Below are 18,459 nucleotides of genomic sequence, written 5' to 3'. Positions count from 1 at the left end.
CTCCCCTTATCCCAAAGAGAGAATTAAACCCTGTGTGTAGCAAGGTAGGCAAACAAACGCTGTTAGGCTGCAGTGGAGGAGCAGACAGCCATACCTGCTTGCACAAAACACATCACACAGAGAAAAAGGGTGAGGTGCCACCTCAGGGGTTGTTAAAGGCTAGAAACTCCCAGTGAAGCCTTCTGTTCACTTAATCAAATAGAGACCTCTATTTCACCCTCCTCCCAAGGCAGTGTAAAGGATAAGATCTTCTGAAGAGTTAGAAGAGAAAGGGTATTCTTAAAGAGCCTTTAGCATTTTCTTTCTCCTGAAACTCAGGAGATATCTTTTCCTGTGGAAGGAAAGTATGACTTCTTTTTTTAATTATGTATCTATGTTCCTGATTATTGCACAGGCTTGTAAAAACTCCTGTCATAAATATCAGTAGATATGATAGTAGATGACTGTCACTGTTAGTTTGAAAATAAGGTTTTTTTAACTGGACTATAAGCAGTTAACTCTTGAAAAAATGCTATCACCTGTAGTTAATTTTTTAAAGCTGCTAAGCTGCTTATATGCAAAGGTATATTTATTGCATACATTGGTCTGCCCACCAGTGACTTGTTGTAGCTCTATCCTGTAGTATATATATATATCTATATAAATTAAAGTGGTGTATAATATTAAATAGGCACTTCCAGTCTTTTAAAGTACTGCCCATAATGATCTTAAAACTTTTTCTGTTGGTGTGTGTTCTGCTTTGTGACTTCTTTTAGCTGAGTCTCTGTGGCAATATTCTGTTTCCAGTCTCATCATTACCGTATACTTTGTGTAATAATCTGAAACAATTTATCAGTCCATAACCTAAAACTATTAAAAATTAATTAATTTGTTCTGCTTCTTAGTATTTTCTCAACAATATTGGCGTTAATTTTACACAGCTTCTAAATCACACAAGAGCCCATGCTTAAATTTGCAATGCCTACAAAGGCAACGGAGTGAATGTCACGTTTCTTCAATCTCTGTTACATAGTTTAATCAAATTAGGAAGCAGTTTTGTTTCAGAGTCCTGAACTTTCTCCTTCCAAACAAATTGTACTTTTGGAAGCATTATTTGGTTTCAGTATCTTGAATCCAGTTTCCCCTGGTATTCCAGCTGATGATCTCCATTCAGTCTGTGGTTATGCAATCTTATATGCATAATCTGTAAAATTTAGGAGCTCCTGGCTACATTGTGGTAGAATCAACAGGCACTGAGTTATGTGAGTGGCCCATGATCCAAGTACATCCAATGGCTCTTTCTAGAAAATGGCAATCCAAAGCCATGAGCTCAGCCATGGCACTTATGGTTCAGACAAAAGCAGTAAGGAAAAAATGGAATTATTATTTTAGTTTATAATTACAGAAATTAAACACAGAAAATTTCACTCTGTTTCAATCAAGTGCTAAATTAGGCAGACATTTAAATAACCACTTGATCTAATTCCTATTCAGTAAACTTTATAAGTGTGTTCTTGACATCTAAATGAATGAAGTAATTCACAAGCTCTAATGTTTTCAGAATTCTGTTCTTCTCAGTAGTAAACCCTTCTATATATAAAAAAGAAATATAAGTGAGTTTAGTGTCTAGCTACAACTGCCCAGCTACGCTTGGCCTGAAATTGTTTGTTTATGATCCATACTTGAGACATGAACTGAATTAAATTTCTGTGATTGCTAATATAGCTTTACCATAAAAAAATCTAATGATGAATTTACATATGTGAAAACTCATAATTGAGTGAAATTCATGTGTGAAAATTCTTTTTTTTTGTATTGAAAAGTAATATTGCGAGAAGAAAGGGTCCTGTAGAGATTGAAATCACAGTCTAACATATGTCTGAAATTTAATCTTTTCTGAGGCACAGAAACACTTTTTTGTTTAATATGGAAGCATCATATTTACTATTTTACCTTTGTTTATGAATCCAGCTATGATTTTTGGTATATGAAACCATTTTGGCTGCCATTGACTGACTTGCACATTTTTGGTTTTACAAGCGCAGCTCTGTTGGGTTTTTGGGTGCCCTCTCGTCTGCGGTATCTCTTCTATTAAGATTTCTGCATGTCCTCTTCATCCAATTCCTCAAGACTGGGGTAGCATTATGTCCCCTCCAGTCCTCCAGTACACTTCCTTGCTCTTAGTGTGCTATTGAATTTGGCCAATACTTGTCCCATCTTTCTGCCTACCTTCTGCAAAACTCTAAAAAACATAATTCCCCTGAGCCTGGAGCTCTCACTGCTTTGTATAGCTCTAATTGTCTAATTAACTGTTCAGTGCACAATGGGGAAGGATTTTAATATTTTCCTTTCTCCACTTGGTTTCTATCCCCTTTTCACCTTCTTTTTTCCCTTTTTCCTTTTTTTCCCCAGTCATGTTAACCATCTCAGTTTCCAACTCCAGAATATCCCATTACTTCCCTTTTTTTTGTTTGCTTTCCATAACTGAGTAAGTAGAAGAACTTTCTATGACATATCTTTTATTTATATTGTTATCTTTATATTATTAACTGATTTGCCACTACCGTCATTATTTTTCTACAGTCTTTAATGCTTTCCTATACACTAATCACTATTTTCTTTCCCTGGGACTTTAAGTGTTCAGTAAAAATACCTTTTTCTCTAAACACTCTTTGCTTTTTTTTATTTATGCCCATGATCTGCCTTATACCTGATGTATTTTTACCAAGTAGCACTATCATGCGTTCATCATTTTTCTTTACCAAGTGTATCCTGTAGCTATCAGGTTGTCTTAAGGAAGTTTTATTTTTATTCTACTTTTACTTTCATTACAAGCACAGCAATATTGCCTTCTTTCACGGATTATCTTTTACCTTTATGTCTTCAAACATATCCTCTGTGTCATATCAAAAGAGCCACTGTGTTATTTACATGCAGAGTTGAATGTGAACACTGGTATTATATGTGTGCATCTGCCTGTTCTTCCAATCTCATTACCACACTTAATGCACTCCAGGTCTTACCTAGGAAATAAAACTCACCCTTTTCTTACTAGCACTTTGTCTTTTATATATTTTTATTTGCTCAGTCAGTTTATAGTCTCCTTGCCCTTTCTTTTTAGAGGAATTTTAATAGGTTTCTGTAATTACAATAGTTTGCAATTTGAAGCATCTACAATCTTAGTCCATAAAAAATTAAGCTAATGTAGGTTTCACCTGATCCTAATAATCAATAGTGGTAAGTAGCAATAATAAAAATACATACAGTTAGCAAAATATATGACTTCTACTGTTTGCATTACACCTTTATACTAGATGATACTTAGTGATATAAATGGTATGGCAACCTTAGATAAAGTTGCTTCACAACTGAAAATTGACAGCCCCCATATTGCAAAACACCTTGATGCCAAGGAGGGAGGTACTCACCTACTCCCCTCTGTTTGGGAAATGTTATTCTAATCACTTTAAATGTCTGCAACCTGCTCAAGGTCAACCTTATCAGGGAGGCTGGACTAGGCAATCTGTAGAGGTCCCTTCCAACCCCAAACATTCTGTGAATTTGTATGACTCTGTGAAAAGATAATTCACATTGTGTTTGGTATGAAGTCCATTCTAACAAGAAAAGAAAAAAAGCTATCTAAAGAAGCAGGAGTTCTGTGTTTGAAAGACTGTGGTATTTCAAAGAGCATTAAAGACATATGTAGATATTCGGTATCATTCTTTGGTGTTACTTGGCTGAAGATCACTATATGAGTCTCTCATGCAAGGACTGTTATTAATTCAAATACATGTTCAGTATTGCTGCTGAAAAACTAATTTGCTTCATAGTTCTGCTGAATTTATTTTGTACTATCTCTAGAAGATTGTTTTCCATTTAGTTTTTTGTGTTAACTTGCCTGTAGAAAATGTGCTGCTATGAGATATACCTATTTCTAGATTTTAAGGTTTTCTGCAGCATTATTTCAAAATAACTTCTGCTGAAAATTCAAAACATTGAGTTTCAACAGTATTTTCTCTTTTTTTTTTTACAGGTGCAGTTTAAAAAAATGTTAAACAAATGCAATGAAAACATTTAATAAAAGCACACATAATTTTATATTTTCTGAAAAACAATTCAGGAAAAATATTAATGTAAGAAATCATCAGGCCCATTTTTCTCAAAATGCAGGAGATACAGAGGCTTTTTTTCCTTCTCAGTGTATGAATGTACCTTAGACAATGGTTAGTTGTTTATTTTCTTTCTTCAGCATTGCTTCTTAGACTAACCAGAAGTGGCAATCATTACTTGCTGCTTTCCAAATAAAGCATAAAGCTCTGTCACTTTAGAGACATAGATTCAGTGTTTTGACTCTGAAACTGTATTGTTTCCATTTCACCCTTTCAAAGTATATATATCTTCATTGCTGATGCATTCTGTGGTGTGCATCACTGTTCACACATCATTTTTCTATGTCTTTAATATATTTCTAACAGAAGTATTTTCCTCCCCTTCCCCTCCCACTGCCTTTCTCTCCCTTTATAAAAAAAGGGATAATCTTAATATGCTGACAATCCTGGTTCTAACACCCTGTGTGAAATAAAATTTCTCTTAAGGATGTCAGTTTTGTGCCATGTTTTGAAATCTCACTGTCTGATTTAAAGCTAGTTGAAGATTTTAATTCCTTTTCTATGAAGCCTCGTTAGGAAAAAATCCCATGTTATTTAATCTATTTTATATTCTTTTTTTTTCCTTTTGGACTTATTTGCTAGTCTTTAAACAATAGGATCACTGGCTCTATTACTTTTTAGATTTTATGTGCCCCTAGTTGCAGTGAACTAAAAACAACTTTTAAGATGTTAACTGCTGTTTCAAAGGTGTTCCTTTTGGCGCTAGTTGAGTTCATAATGGTAGGACTCACCTTGCTTGCTGAAATGTTCCCTGATGTAGCAGACCATGCACAGCGCAGATGGTGGAATGAGGGAAACAGACAGTAATCTCAAGAGACACTAGAGATGTCCATAAAGTGCAATGCACTGCTGTTAAGAAATCCCAGAGCTCTGAATAAGATGGTTTTGGATCTGGAAGCATAATGTCATGTATAAGGTAATTGAGAATTCAGGCTTGGCAGTATTGGATATCCTGTGGATATATTAGTTCTCTTGGCACTAATTCAGTCATCATTAGCACAGCACTGCGATGAAACATCTGTTCTTAATTTCCTATCCCTTTCTAATCTGTGGGATTAATGCTGTATGCTTGAAGAACTGCTGTGCAGGCTATATTCCATATTAATTGGGAGGGTAATCTAGATTTGCGCGAGTGGGTGTGTTTTTTTAAAGAGTTCAATGAAGCTTATAGGAAACACATTTTCCTCCATGCCAGCTATAGCTGACATGCCACTGTCTCACTGCAGCAGCTTCTTGAAGCTGCTGGACAAGCCAAAAGCCAAACCTTCACCTGCAGGAGGCCTTCTTTGAGTTGTTGGAACTTGGCACAACATCCAAGGCTGGCATCTGAAGTTTCTTTCTAAATGCCATTCATGCCGACTCAACCACATTTGTTCAAACAAACATTTTTTTTTCTTTGCTTTTACGCAATCACCATTACTAAATTCCTGGAGCTGGAGAGCAGCTGGCAACACTGCTGTATAGCAGGGGACAATGGAGTAATTGCAAACCCATTGCTCAAGTAATTCTCTACTTCTTCTTTCCACAAATTGAGGAATCAATGGCAGTGTTTTCGAGTGTAAATGATTATTAGTTAAGCATTTGACAGATGATTTGTGTAAATATGTTTTAGCCTGTGGCTCTCCAGAAAACACACTACTCTCTCTTCTCATACAGTGTGTAATAAATTAAATAAGCCAATAATGTGGATTTGTGTTCAAATATTTTCAAAACAATGGGATAATCATTAGTACGAGCATGCAATGACATTTTGATTATATTTGGTAATATTTTCACTAGAATTTCTTTTCAGTGAACATGGACAAGAGTTAGATACCAGAAATAAAGTGAAGTAAGCATTCTTTTCACTATACTGTTAATGATTCCCTTATCTATATCTTCTGAGATCATCATTTTCAGCATTGAAAAGTGAAGTGTCTTCATTGTGTGCTAGAGAAGAGTCTCTCCTATAAACTCTTCAGTTGCTTTGAGATCGTCCATCCGCTTCAGACAGAAGGTGTCAGAAACAATTAATATGCTGCAGCAAAATGTTTTCTTTACTACTCCAGATTTATTTTTGCTACAGCTAATCATAAAAAGAAATGTGCAGGAGGTAAATCAAATAAAGAGGGATTCAGAGGAAATAAGTATTTTAAATTGTGGGATAATATTGTGAAGATGACATTTAGGTTGTATGTGTTTGTGGGTGCCCAAGTATTGTAAACCATTACAATTTATACACACACTAACTGGACAGGTTATAAAAGCATAACAATATTTTTCTTTCATGGTTGTACTGATGTGAGAAAAATACTTCACATTCACTATCACAGTCTATAGTGTCATCCACCATTAATTCTATAAAACATGCTTCTGTGCAGAGCAAAGGAACATACTTTAGCTAATGCTCTGTCTTATACTGTTTCTTTTCAGCAGATGAAGAAATAGATGCTCTTAAGTCATAGGTAAGCAAAAGAAATGGCATATCTTAACAGGTCCTTGGCTTCAGATTCAGTGGCACAAATGCTGCCATTTGTAGAGTGCTGTCCTTGGACTCAGTTGCTGACCGAAAGGGCAAAAGCTGGCATTTTCTGGATGTTGCTATATCAAAGGTACAGAACAAACCAAAGGAAGAATTTTACTTTCCGTACTTTCATTCCCCTCATATTTTCACCTTTTAAAACACAAACCAGAGGAAAATGTACTATGGATGTTAGTCTCTGGAATTTTGGCTGTTTGTACCACTCAGAGTAGCAGATTATAATGATACTTTTTAAAATGAGTGTATCTAACTGTCTGCTTTGATTTAATAGGGTAAATGTTGCTGACCAGTATCTTGGTAAGAAAAGCTGTGTTCTTGGTAACAACAACCTCCCATATTGCACTAACTATTATATATATATTTTTTCATTCTAGCACCTTATTGCTCAAAATTATATTTAATACAGGAAACTGTAAAGCTGAGCTGGATTATATGACTCATAGGAAAATGACGCAATTTTCTAACAATGTTCAGTTCTTCAAACTGGTTGGCTACAATTCTCTGTATTATCAAAGTTTTGTTTCACAGAATATTACTTTTACTGAGTGGTTTGTTTACTCGACCTTTCTGTCTCCCTCCTTCTCCTTCCATTTTTGCTGAGTTGATATCTAAAACCAATTTTAGTTCAGGATAAATCATCAAAGAATTTTTTAAAGATAATCTCCCTGTCAGGATGATTCCTTTAGAAATAGTCATATTTTAAACTTTTTTTTTTATCATGTAAACTCAAGTAAATCATCAAGGTCTAATAGAAGTAGATGACTAGCTGACAGGTGGAAAAGATCAATCTGATCAGCAGTCAGTTGTTCTCAAATATTTTAAGCATGGCTTCTGCATCTGTTTGGTCACGTTCCAGATCTGCTTCAGTACATTCAGAAAAAGTCAGTTGTATCCTTGCTTATCTGTCTCAGAAGCATTTTGGAGCTCTCTGCTGAAGTAGTACATACTAAACTTTAAGATTGTTTTTTTTTTTTTTTAGTGTCTTTATTCACCTCTTCAATCATTTGGTCTTCCTAAGATGTCTAGAGATCTAGTCTGAGACTCCATTTTCAAGATGGATGTTGTTATCTGGGAAATACATCATTTGTACATTTAGGAGACAGCTAAATAGCATCCATATTCAGCCTACATGCACAAAAGTCCAGGGATTCCTAGCTTGGTTGAAATTCAGGTGTAGTATCCTGTCTCTTTCCCTTGATGCCTATATTAATTCCTGAATAACTTCTATCATGACACTGGAAGCATTTCAAGATGCTGTTAGGTTTCCATTATTGCCATCTCTAAGGAAAGTAAGGCACACTTTAAGTCTATGTGTTTCATGAAAATGAGTAATTAGAGAAGACTGCATCAAAATTACCTTGGCAGATGTCAACACCAGCATTGTTGATACATTGAAGTGCCTTTTCTAAGTGGTATGCAATTATCCAGTAGTCAAGGAAGACGTTTGTGAAGTGAATCATTTAGGATTTGAAGAGCTTGTCTATGTGGTTACAAGGATGTCTTGCCATTACTTCTCAGATAGATCTCTGATGCAAAATTCTGCATGAGATTTTTTTTTTTGCAAAACTTCATTATGGAATTTTTATCAATATTAAAGAAAAGGTGAAAGATAGACATTCTGTCACCCTGTCAATAATATTTAGAAATACAGTGGAAAGAACATATAGAAGGAACAAATCTTTATAACATGAGTATTTATTTTGATGGAACATGCATTAAAGGCAATTTTGGAAGATGGATTCAGGGTTCTTCTGTCTTGTTTGGTGCCCCCCATTTATCTCAAGAAAGAAAATCACTTTTTTGTTTCCCAGTTAGAGATGCATTAACTTAAAATACTTTGAAGCTGAGTTTCATAGGGCAAAGTATGAAAAATTGTACATTCATCCTAATACATCCAGGTCAATTTCATCCATAAATCATGATTAGAAGTCTCACAGGACTTAAGCTTGCTTAGGTTTACAATATATCTTGATTCCTCTACAATGAGGTTATTTTATGACTTTTCACACTCCTGACTGGCACCCTACCTATCTAAAATATCAAAGCTGGAAACCTGATTTTTTTTTTTTTTAATCCAAGCTTTAATAACCAGAGTTCAAACAGTTATTACTTTTTAAAATATGTATATAATTTACTTAAATCATGCATATTGTCCATTATTAACATTACCACCAGGGTGTAATGTCAGACTTGTCTGAGATTGTTCATTCTTCTTATGAACAGTGCAGTCAGTGAGTGTAATCTGCTCTTAGACTATTTTTGGTCAAAGTAATATAAAATGAGCATTGTAGCTGTAGCATAATTTCAGCTATCAGAGATATCTCTTGCACAGATCAGCACACAGTTTGTCACAAACCTTTTGATGCCAAGATGGGAACAGACATGGGTTATGAGTCAGGTGAATTGGCAAGCCTGTGTGGAATCCCACTCAGCATGTGTCTGTAGTACAAGTAGCTTCCTCTCACAAACAGGAGCATCAATTAATTAGATATACTACCCGAAAATCACTCCCCAAACTGTTATTTCTGGGTGTCTTAATATCCCGATGTCATCATGTCAGAAGCCATGGCAACAGCATCAGTAGACATATGGGAGGCTTATCAATGGTGTTCAGTGAAATTAAGGAGCTTTTAAGAAGCTGACTAAAAATAATTGCTTGTAGTCTAAACACTTACTTAAAATGCTGTGTTTGGTGTCTGCCATGATAAAGGGACAGACTGCATATGTTGTTGCTGGCCAGAATATGTATGAACTAGATGTGGATTAGAGATGAGCGACAAGTCAGTACAAAATACTGCTATTCTTTGATTTCAGAGGTGGGGTTTTTTTTGAAAAGAGAATGCTGATAACTTTTCTGTGCTTGTTTTTCAAAGCATTTTTATCTTATGGACAAAAATATATTTTACTCTCAAATTTGGCATTGTTAGGGTTATGTGGCTATATAATAATTATGGTTAGAAAATACAGTGTGAATTACTTCATTCTACTTTAGTCGGTAGTTTTCAAAAGAGGATTTTAAGAATATAAAAAGAAAGAAATCAGACAGATCAAATTAGACTGATCCACTAATTTTAGATTCAATCAACTGCAGTCAGAGATAGAGGTGAAAAAATGTCTTTGATATCTAAAGTAAGATTAAATTGATGTGCACACATTATATTCAGCCTTGAAAAGTCCCTGAATAACTCCAAGAAAATTATCAGAATCAATTAAAAGACGTACAAATTTCGTAGAACAAATTTAGTAGACATGTATGTGCAATTACATAAATCAATATAACCTACCTGAAGTGAGTCAATATGAAGGAGAAATTTGCTTATTGCAGGTTTTGCAGGTGTTGACAAATGTTTGTAGAAGTGCTCTTGCTGACAAAGCATGATGGACTTCACCGATGCTTCTAGAAACATCCCTCCCCAAAAACCTTTAAGGAACTTAGGCAGTGATGTCAGGAGTTTCACCACATAGGTTAATCATAATTTAAACTGACTAGTCAAATAGTTTTAAAATTTGACTAGGTGATCGGAATATAGGTTTCTGGCAAGGAGGGAGGTCACAGTAAAGTTTTTCAAGGGGTCAGTATTGGAACCTATGCTGTTCAAAACAGTCATAACGACCTGGGAAGCAGTGAGATGGGAATATTTGCTGATGATACAAAATAATTCACAGCAGTGACAGTGAGAGAACACAATAATTAAGGAGAACACTATGAAGACGAGTGACTGGTTAACAAAATGGCATATAAAAATCCATTGCACGTAAATAGAAAGAGATGCTGAACTCTGAGGTGACTATTACCACTCAAGTTTGAGATCCTGTGGTAATACTAGATAGTCTCATGGCAATAGCAGCTCTATACTCAATAGGAACCAGAAATACATACCAAATTAATCATTGAAAAAGAAATAGAAAAATAAATGAAAGATCCTTATTGTCCTCCTGTCCATACCATGAATATTGCAGTTTATAACAGTCTCCACTTCTCAGGTTATTTTGCAATTTGAAAGCCAGAAAAGCAAAGGCAGTGGCAAAAAATATTTTCCCTTTTAAGAACAACTCAGTTGGATAAGACTCTTCATTTATGAAAAAAAAGGTGATTTAGAGAGGATATGTTAGAAATACCAAATTTTGAGCACCAAAGAGAAGGTGAATTCAGGTAATCTATTCACTCTCCCTTCAAGCACAAAAATAAAGGGCTTCTGAAAGACAGATTAAAAATTTGCAAAAGTAGGTACTTTTCCATTAGTGGGTGAGAGACATGTAGAACTTCTTGCTACAAGGTATTTTGAGTGCAAGCAGTTTTTAGGGAGGAGTGAAAAAAGGACTTGGAAGAAAAGTACATTGATGGCTGTTGAACAGGCAAAGCACAACAAGGTCGGAAAATCATTCAAGCTAAACATATTTAGACTCTGGGAAGTGGTGTTGGATGTACTTGCCTTTTTTTCTCCTACTTTAGCAACAGCTTAAGGCAGTAGAAGATCAGGATACTAACCAAATCCTTGGTCAAAATCAGTTAGCCACTTTTGTTTGTCATGCTTTGTGCCAAACTCATTACATACCTCAGTTTTTGGTAGTAAATTCTGTCCATCACTTCTCAGAAGATGCAAAAGTGTGTTGTAGTAGAGAAAAGATGAATGTGTTCATCCCATTGACCTGAAATGCTAGCAAGTTGTCTGAGGGCACGTTTGATTTAAACTTACGCTCTCTACAAAATTCAATAGTGCTAATGCCTTCTTTCAAAACAGGTGGTTCTGTTCTCTTATACAACTTCAGTGATTAGAGTATTAAGTCAGAAACGAGACAGAGCAGCTCCACATTTCTTCTTCTTAAAAGGATGTACATTTACCAGCTCTGGCAGGTTTGAAGGCGTTAATTCTGATGTGAGATATGTTGGATCAACTTGGGCGCTTGAAATTTGTCTTGCTACCTTTATACACAGTATCATGAAGGCTCAATGCCTGTAAAATACAGAGGAGCAATTAGAACATGCAGTCCTTATGAGATTTTCACGTTTCTGGAAGGTTGACCATGACTGCAGAAGAGAAGGACATTTGCAGCATACTGGAAGAAGCCAAAAGGAATGTCATGGAAAAGGGAAAGGTCTTGATGGATTGTACTGAGAACCTGAAGATAAAACTCAGGATGCCTGGACACTCCAGCCTGTTTATAAGTTATTTTATTTAAGCAATCACAAAAACTGCCTCTTTGCCCTTTTGAGTGTAAAGTCCCTGGATATTTGCACCAGAGTTTAAGAAGTCTTCACCATCTCTCCTTCGGTTATGTTCTTTGTGCTCAGTTAGTTATTCCTCTCCCCCTGCCCCCATTTTTTTGCCTTATAAACTCATAGCAAGCAACTAACAATAATAACTGAATCAGGTGACTTATTCTAGGCTATCTGGATCCTCAAGACAAATGTTTGTGGACACTGTATCAAGATATTATCAGCTAAAGGGCTTGAAATATGCATGAGGGTTTCAACTTACAACCCCTAATCTGCAGACAGATTTCCTTTGAGAGCAAGAGTAAAGAGCCTCGCTCATCATCTTGGCACTGGGACCCCAATTTTCACCTCTAAGGAAAAATTATGCTTTCTCTTTATTATTGCATTGGCTATAAGCAAATCATAATTTGCTCAGTTGGAAAATACCTCGAACAGACAAAACAACACACAGCAAAATTTGTGACTAAAAGGATAAGAAAAAAGCCTGATAAATATGCAAAAAGACAGTGGTAGGAAAATATTATGAACTCAAACCTATCTTGTGTGTGCGTGCATTTGTTCTGGAAAAAAATCCAACACAGTGTCTGGAAAACACACAGTGAAGAAAGACTGAGAAGTATAACCAAAATAAAAAGAGGTATGTGAATGTTTCCAGTAATAAATGAGTCCATTACATAAGGTGAGTGTGACATTCTCAAGGTGGCTAATCTTGGATATCTTTGGTCTTTTCTTACATACCCACCAAACTATTTTAGCTGTATCCACTGATTGAATCATAATGAAAACTCATGACTTCCCCATAAAGTCACAAACTTCTCATGGATACCTTCAAGTAAGTGGTAGGAATCTGTAAGAGTGAAATCTCAAAATGCAAGAGGAAAGACAATTTTGGCTGCTGATATAGTTGTGAATTTTTGGTAGGCCTATAAACTTGACGCTGCATTTTGAGGAAGAAATAAATCAGCTAAACGTAACAATATCACACACTGCATATTATACTCACTTTAATGTGTTCTATTGAAGTCATACATAGGAAAATAAAGGCCTGTCACTTACTCAATTAGGCATTATGGCAAAACAACCTTAAATAAAAGTGAAGGAAGGGAGGAAGGGTAACATGTCTACTATAGAAAAAGACAACTTAGCAAACAATTTTTAAAGCTGCAAACTATGCTAGCAGTGCAACAGGATGTGTATAAATACTTGCATTATTAGAATGTTTCACATAAATGCCTTTCAAAGTGCTTATAATATTGGCAGATCACATGACTTTTTATATAGATACTTGTATGAAATCAGAGCCTACAACTGTCAAAAGAGCTTATAACCGTATCAGTTTAAGTAAATATCATAGATACTTATGGAAATTAGAAAGTGTTTATGCTTAGATTTATGTTCTACTTCAAAATGATGATTCAGTTCTGGTACCAGCTGTCTCTAGAGTAAAAGCTGTGTTAAAATATCCTATGAACTGATCTCTAGTCATTTTAGACTTTATAGTCTAATCATTTCTAACCCCCTAATCCTTGGTAATTCTTGTATAAATGATGTTGAGTTTTTATGAAGGTATTTTACATCATCATTACAGTAACACAGGCAAAAGAGTAATATTTTGGCAACTTAATTATAAATGTTATCATGATAATATTGAGAAAGTATTAGTTTGTTGGGCGCCATAAATTTCACAAGAATAATTCAGATCTCAGCCTGGATTAATTACAATTTCAAATGTTTCTTGACATCTGTAACGCATCAATTTTTAATTTGTTTTCTTAGAGGCATGCATAAATATAATATTCCTATACTATAATTTTGCCAAATATATCTTAGTAATTACTGATCTACAAAATGATTATGAGTCTGGACCAGTCTGAAAAGGTAAAAGAAGCTTACAAAATGTTCCTAATGCAGAATGATACTCATCTAAATTATGGGAACTAGACTAAAAACTGAGTTTGCGTTTAGAGAGATTTCTGAAAAGTGGTTTTGTCTTCTCTCTTTGGTCTTTAAAACTATTCTATCTCAGGAGAAAATGAATCGTAGAAATTAGGAATGTTGATATCTATGACAAAAAGTTATAAATCTCTTTTCAGTGATGGATTTGGCGGACTTCTCCCATATAAATAGAAGCAATTCAGTCCATTACTCTGCACATCATTTCCCTGTACCTTGCTTCTCTTTGCTCTCAGTTCCAAGCTCTTTCACTACTGTTCCTACTCTATGCTCTACTCTATGCACTTTGTCTGGAATTTCGATTCAAGTCTGAGTCAGATTTGATTTCAGTCTAGATACTCTTGTAACCATTGTAAAAGCTTGATACCAACTGGCTGCCATGAATTTCTTAGTTGCTGCACTACAGGTGACAGTGGTAGAGAAACAGAGTAACACCAGGTCTCTCTTCTTTCATCCACTTAGGTTTGCTTTTTTGTCTGTGTCTTAAGCTTTATTGTGTGCTCTGGTGAAAATGATGACGACTTACTGTGGTCATAAGAATAAGCACCAAATATTTTTTTATGTCAGAACCTGGCAAAAACTCAGAGAATTTTGACTTAGCAATGGTTGAGAGGGACTGGGACATTTTGTAAAACTTTTATGCTAACCAAGCATCCTGAAACACAGATTATGAAAAATCATATACATGGAGCAAAAATTCTGAGATACACTCCAACAATGTCACAAGCAATGTGTCTGCTGGCTTGATCAAATTCCTCTCAGTTCTTCTACTATTGCAAAGTACAATACAGTTTAAACAGTGACTTATTTCTACATGGCAGTATGTTAATGATATATTAATTTAATTTCTTCCTTGCAGTTATGAAGAGCCTTGCCATAGCTCCTGAGTTAAGGAATTTAATTCTGTATTTAAATAAGGTACTGAACATATTTTCTTTCTTTGACCAAGACTACATATTTTTCACAGAATTGCAACATTTATTTTTTGGGCAAAGAACTGATATCATTAATTAACTTTTATTAATTACACACCGGTTCCTCTAGGAAATTTAGCATCTGTGTTCATCCTTTCTATGTGACTGTAGGTAAGAGTAAAGCAATAGAGTCTTTCTCTGTGTCTACAGAGTTAAAATGGATTGAAATTTCGTCTAAATTCTGCCTACATGGCAATCAAATTAGCTTAATAAATATTATTGTGTTTGCAGTAATCGTACAGACAACAGATATTCAGAACAACGTCTCAGCAAGTAGTTAAGCAGGGCTATCAGAAGCAGAAGCAGGGTGAACCATCACCTGAGTGCTTGGCAGAAAGCACACCAGCCCCCAGGTGAGGGGTGGATTCAGCACACCCGCCCTGTGCGGGCTCCGTGTGGCTCTGACACCCTGCATCCCTCCCTGGTTACAGCAGTGCAGGGAGGGATGTGTGTGGAAAGGGAGTCCAGCAAGGCCAGGGCTTGTGTTGTCCGTGCCTTCAGCTTCAAATGGGAAAACAGAGCCTGAAATTTCAGGTCACACTGGCTTTCCTGCTCTCTGGTTCAGCAGCACAGTTCGTGGGTCAGAGCACCCTACTTGCTTTCCACTGGCCAGATGCACCTTCAATCTGCTCTTGAAGCAAACTGTAATAATAAAAAATAGCTATTTCTAATAACCTGCATTTTCACCCAGCTAGGGATAGCATATACCAGCATGCATTCTCAACTACTTTTTAATTCTGTAGGGGGAGAATAAGGATCCTAAAGCAGGAAATGTATCAATAATATAAAGAAGTAAAACTTTATAGGAATTTTGCAATTACATCCATTGTAAGGATTCAAGGCTTCCAAATTAAACTTAATTTACCCTTATAAGAATTCTAATAATTTTAAAATCAGAAGACTGAGATTAAAGTCACCACACAGTCTTAATTTGGTCCAAAAGTAATACCTAGTGAGAAAAAATTTATCTATATAATAAAAAAATATGCCATTAAAAACCAGCTAAATCTAATCTGGAGTTTCAAACTTTAAAATGTATTTTTCATAACCATATGGTTATTACCTCATGTCACTATAAAGCTGAGATAAGGTTATTGCATGTAGCATCTTAATATATATTTTATCTGGGAGTTATAGACATAATTCATATTTATTAAAATAGTTTATTAATATGACCAAGGTGAATCAGTTGACCCTGAAAACCACCATTTTAGGCTTTCTAACTGAAGCTAATAGGACAGTTCATCTAGTGCCCTTAATGCAGGCAGTGTTACACAGATCAGAATTAGCACATCAAGAATGCACTGGGATTTTCTCTCTCCCTCTTCCTCTTACAGTCTCTCTTTCTCTGGCATTGCTGACCTGCTGCAGAGAGTAAGGCTGAGACAGGACAGTGAAGTCTTCCACAGCAAGACACAACCTACTTCTGAGAAATATAATTTGCTTCTGTAATTTTCAATATTTATATTTTTTTACTTGTAAATAACTATGGAAAACCACTTGATTTTTCATTGAAACTCAGAGTTTTCCATGGAAAGTCTATTGATATGGATAAGCCACATTTTACATTATATTAAAAGAACAAGATTACATATTCTTGAATGTAGTTCTGTAGATTTGTGACCAGATGCTTTGTTTGCTGGTAAAAGAAAACCTATGGAGCAAAAAATTTAGCCAGGAAGTCACAAAATAGACACTCATTTAATGAATATTCAGTGTTCCTCCCATATGAACTGGTGCAGCTTATTCAGTGTGAGAGCAAATTTTGAGACAGATGAAGCTCTGAAAAACCTGTCATCATCCACCTTAGGCCAACTAACAGAGAAAATTGTCCTTTCCATTAAAACTTCTCTTTTTTTACTTGCTCTTTTGTTTCTGAACTTTGGAGGGCATCCTAGAGTTCAGAGTTGATATTAATCTAATCCTGGCATTATTATGAGGATAGAATATTTGACTGCTCTCATTCATAATTAATGACAAAGGTGTCTAAGAGGGCACTATGCTTAATTAATGATTCCTGTACTTTGAAGGCAAAGAAACTGCCTTTGAAAGGAAATGAGGCATCAAAACTTCTAAAACCCACTGTTGATAAGCCAGTAAGAATAGCCAGAAAATTAGCAAGTGCTGGATGCACAGCTAAGTGGGGAGTGATATGGATAGGCTCTGGCTTGTGGCATCCGCTGACTGACCAGATCTGATACTGGCAATATCCCCGACTCCATGCTGTAGATGGCTTTGTGAGGATGCTCAATTACCCTCTTTCCTTTCCCCACATTTCCAGTCTTTCAGTCTCTGGAATCCCAGTAATAAATCCCAGTAATAAATTCCAATAAATATTGCAAGTGTGGAGAACTTAACAGATGTTATGAAAAATGAGAGGGATGTTGACATGTTGGAGTCCAGAGGAGGGGCATGAAGATGAGAACTGGAGCCACCTCTCCAACGCAAACCAGCTAAGACAGTTGGGGCTGTTCGCCTTGGAGAAGAGGAAGTGCTGGAGAGACCTTATAGCAGCCCTCCAGTTACTGAAGGGGGCCAACAAGAGAGCGGGAGTGGGACTTTAGACTAGGGTGAGCAGGGATAGGACAAGGGGGAATGGCTTTAAAGAGAGTAGGTTTAGAATAGATTAGGCAGCAATTCTTTACTATAGGATTATGAAGCACTGGAAAAGATTGCCTGGAGAAGTTGTGGATGCCCCAGCCCTGGATTCAGTTGTGGATGCCCCCAACCTGGTTCAAGGCCAGGTTGTATGGGGCTTTGAGCAACCTGGTCTAGTGGATGGCATTCCTCAGAATGTCTGGTCTAGTTGAAAATAGCTGATATTTAAGGTCCCTTCTAATCCCATTTTGTGGTTCTGTGATTCCATGAAAATAAACAACAAGGTCTACATATTTTTCCCAAGTAGTGAAGGATGCACCTGCTCATAAAAGATGAAAACCCAGAAAAGATAACAGAGAAGGTGACTAGGACTAGCTACCAGTAACTATGTAAAGTAAAAGGAAGACATATTTGGTCTACCCTAGTAGCTTTTGCTTTCTCAGCTACTTTGGCTATTTTCCAGCTACTTTACGATGCAGTGAGGCCAATAAAGCCCTAGCAGAGTTGTACATATACCAAGTCTTGACACTTTAGCATATATTGCTCATTGAAATAAGAGATACTGGCAAAAGTACTTTTTTGCAAATATAGTAAAAATCAGTAAGAGAGTTTTAGTGGCATAGCTTTGGCAGTAAAATTAAATCAACTAAACACTTTAATGCTGACAAGTTTAGGTGCAGAGAATCCACCAGAAAAAATATGTAGACAAGAAGTTAGGGTTTGGGGAAGATGCAAGAGAATCAGGAAAGTAGTATAGATTGTTGCAAATGGTCTTTATTGTGGGTTTGTTGTTTTGTTTTGTTTTTTTCTTCACAGTGGCTCTTTCTTCTACTTAAAATGTCATGTAGCATTGGAACTGATAGAAAAACTACATGTTTAAAAACTAGAACATAAAAAAGTGCCATATGTGAAGAGATAAAGTAAACTTCACTTTAGAAACTGAAAGACATGGGGAAGTAAATTTTGAGCAGAACGGGAAACTTTGCTTTTGTGCTTTGAATGCAATAAAGGTTGGGAGCAAGGGGTTGGGAGGTTATAGGTATAGCA

The 18,459-nt window shown here is 36.0% G+C and overlaps 1 long non-coding RNA gene across 2 annotated transcripts in view; it reads right to left on the bottom strand.

Moving 5' to 3' along the window:
- LOC125326564 overlaps positions 1–17,874 on the bottom strand; it is a 104,858-nt gene extending 86,984 nt beyond the window's left edge. For both annotated transcript variants that reach the window (XR_007203899.1, XR_007203898.1), the window contains exon 1: positions 4,880–17,874. This is a non-coding gene — a long non-coding RNA (uncharacterized LOC125326564). The remainder of the gene's footprint in view (positions 1–4,879) is intronic.
- Positions 17,875–18,459: the final 585 nt, after the last annotated feature.

The sequence above is a fragment of the Corvus hawaiiensis genome, chromosome 5 (genome assembly GCF_020740725.1).
Source record: "Corvus hawaiiensis isolate bCorHaw1 chromosome 5, bCorHaw1.pri.cur, whole genome shotgun sequence".
Classification (NCBI taxonomy): domain Eukaryota; kingdom Metazoa; phylum Chordata; class Aves; order Passeriformes; family Corvidae; genus Corvus; species Corvus hawaiiensis.
The sequence above is the reverse complement of the archived record's forward strand: the minus strand, read 5'-3'. Positions and strand labels throughout refer to the sequence as shown.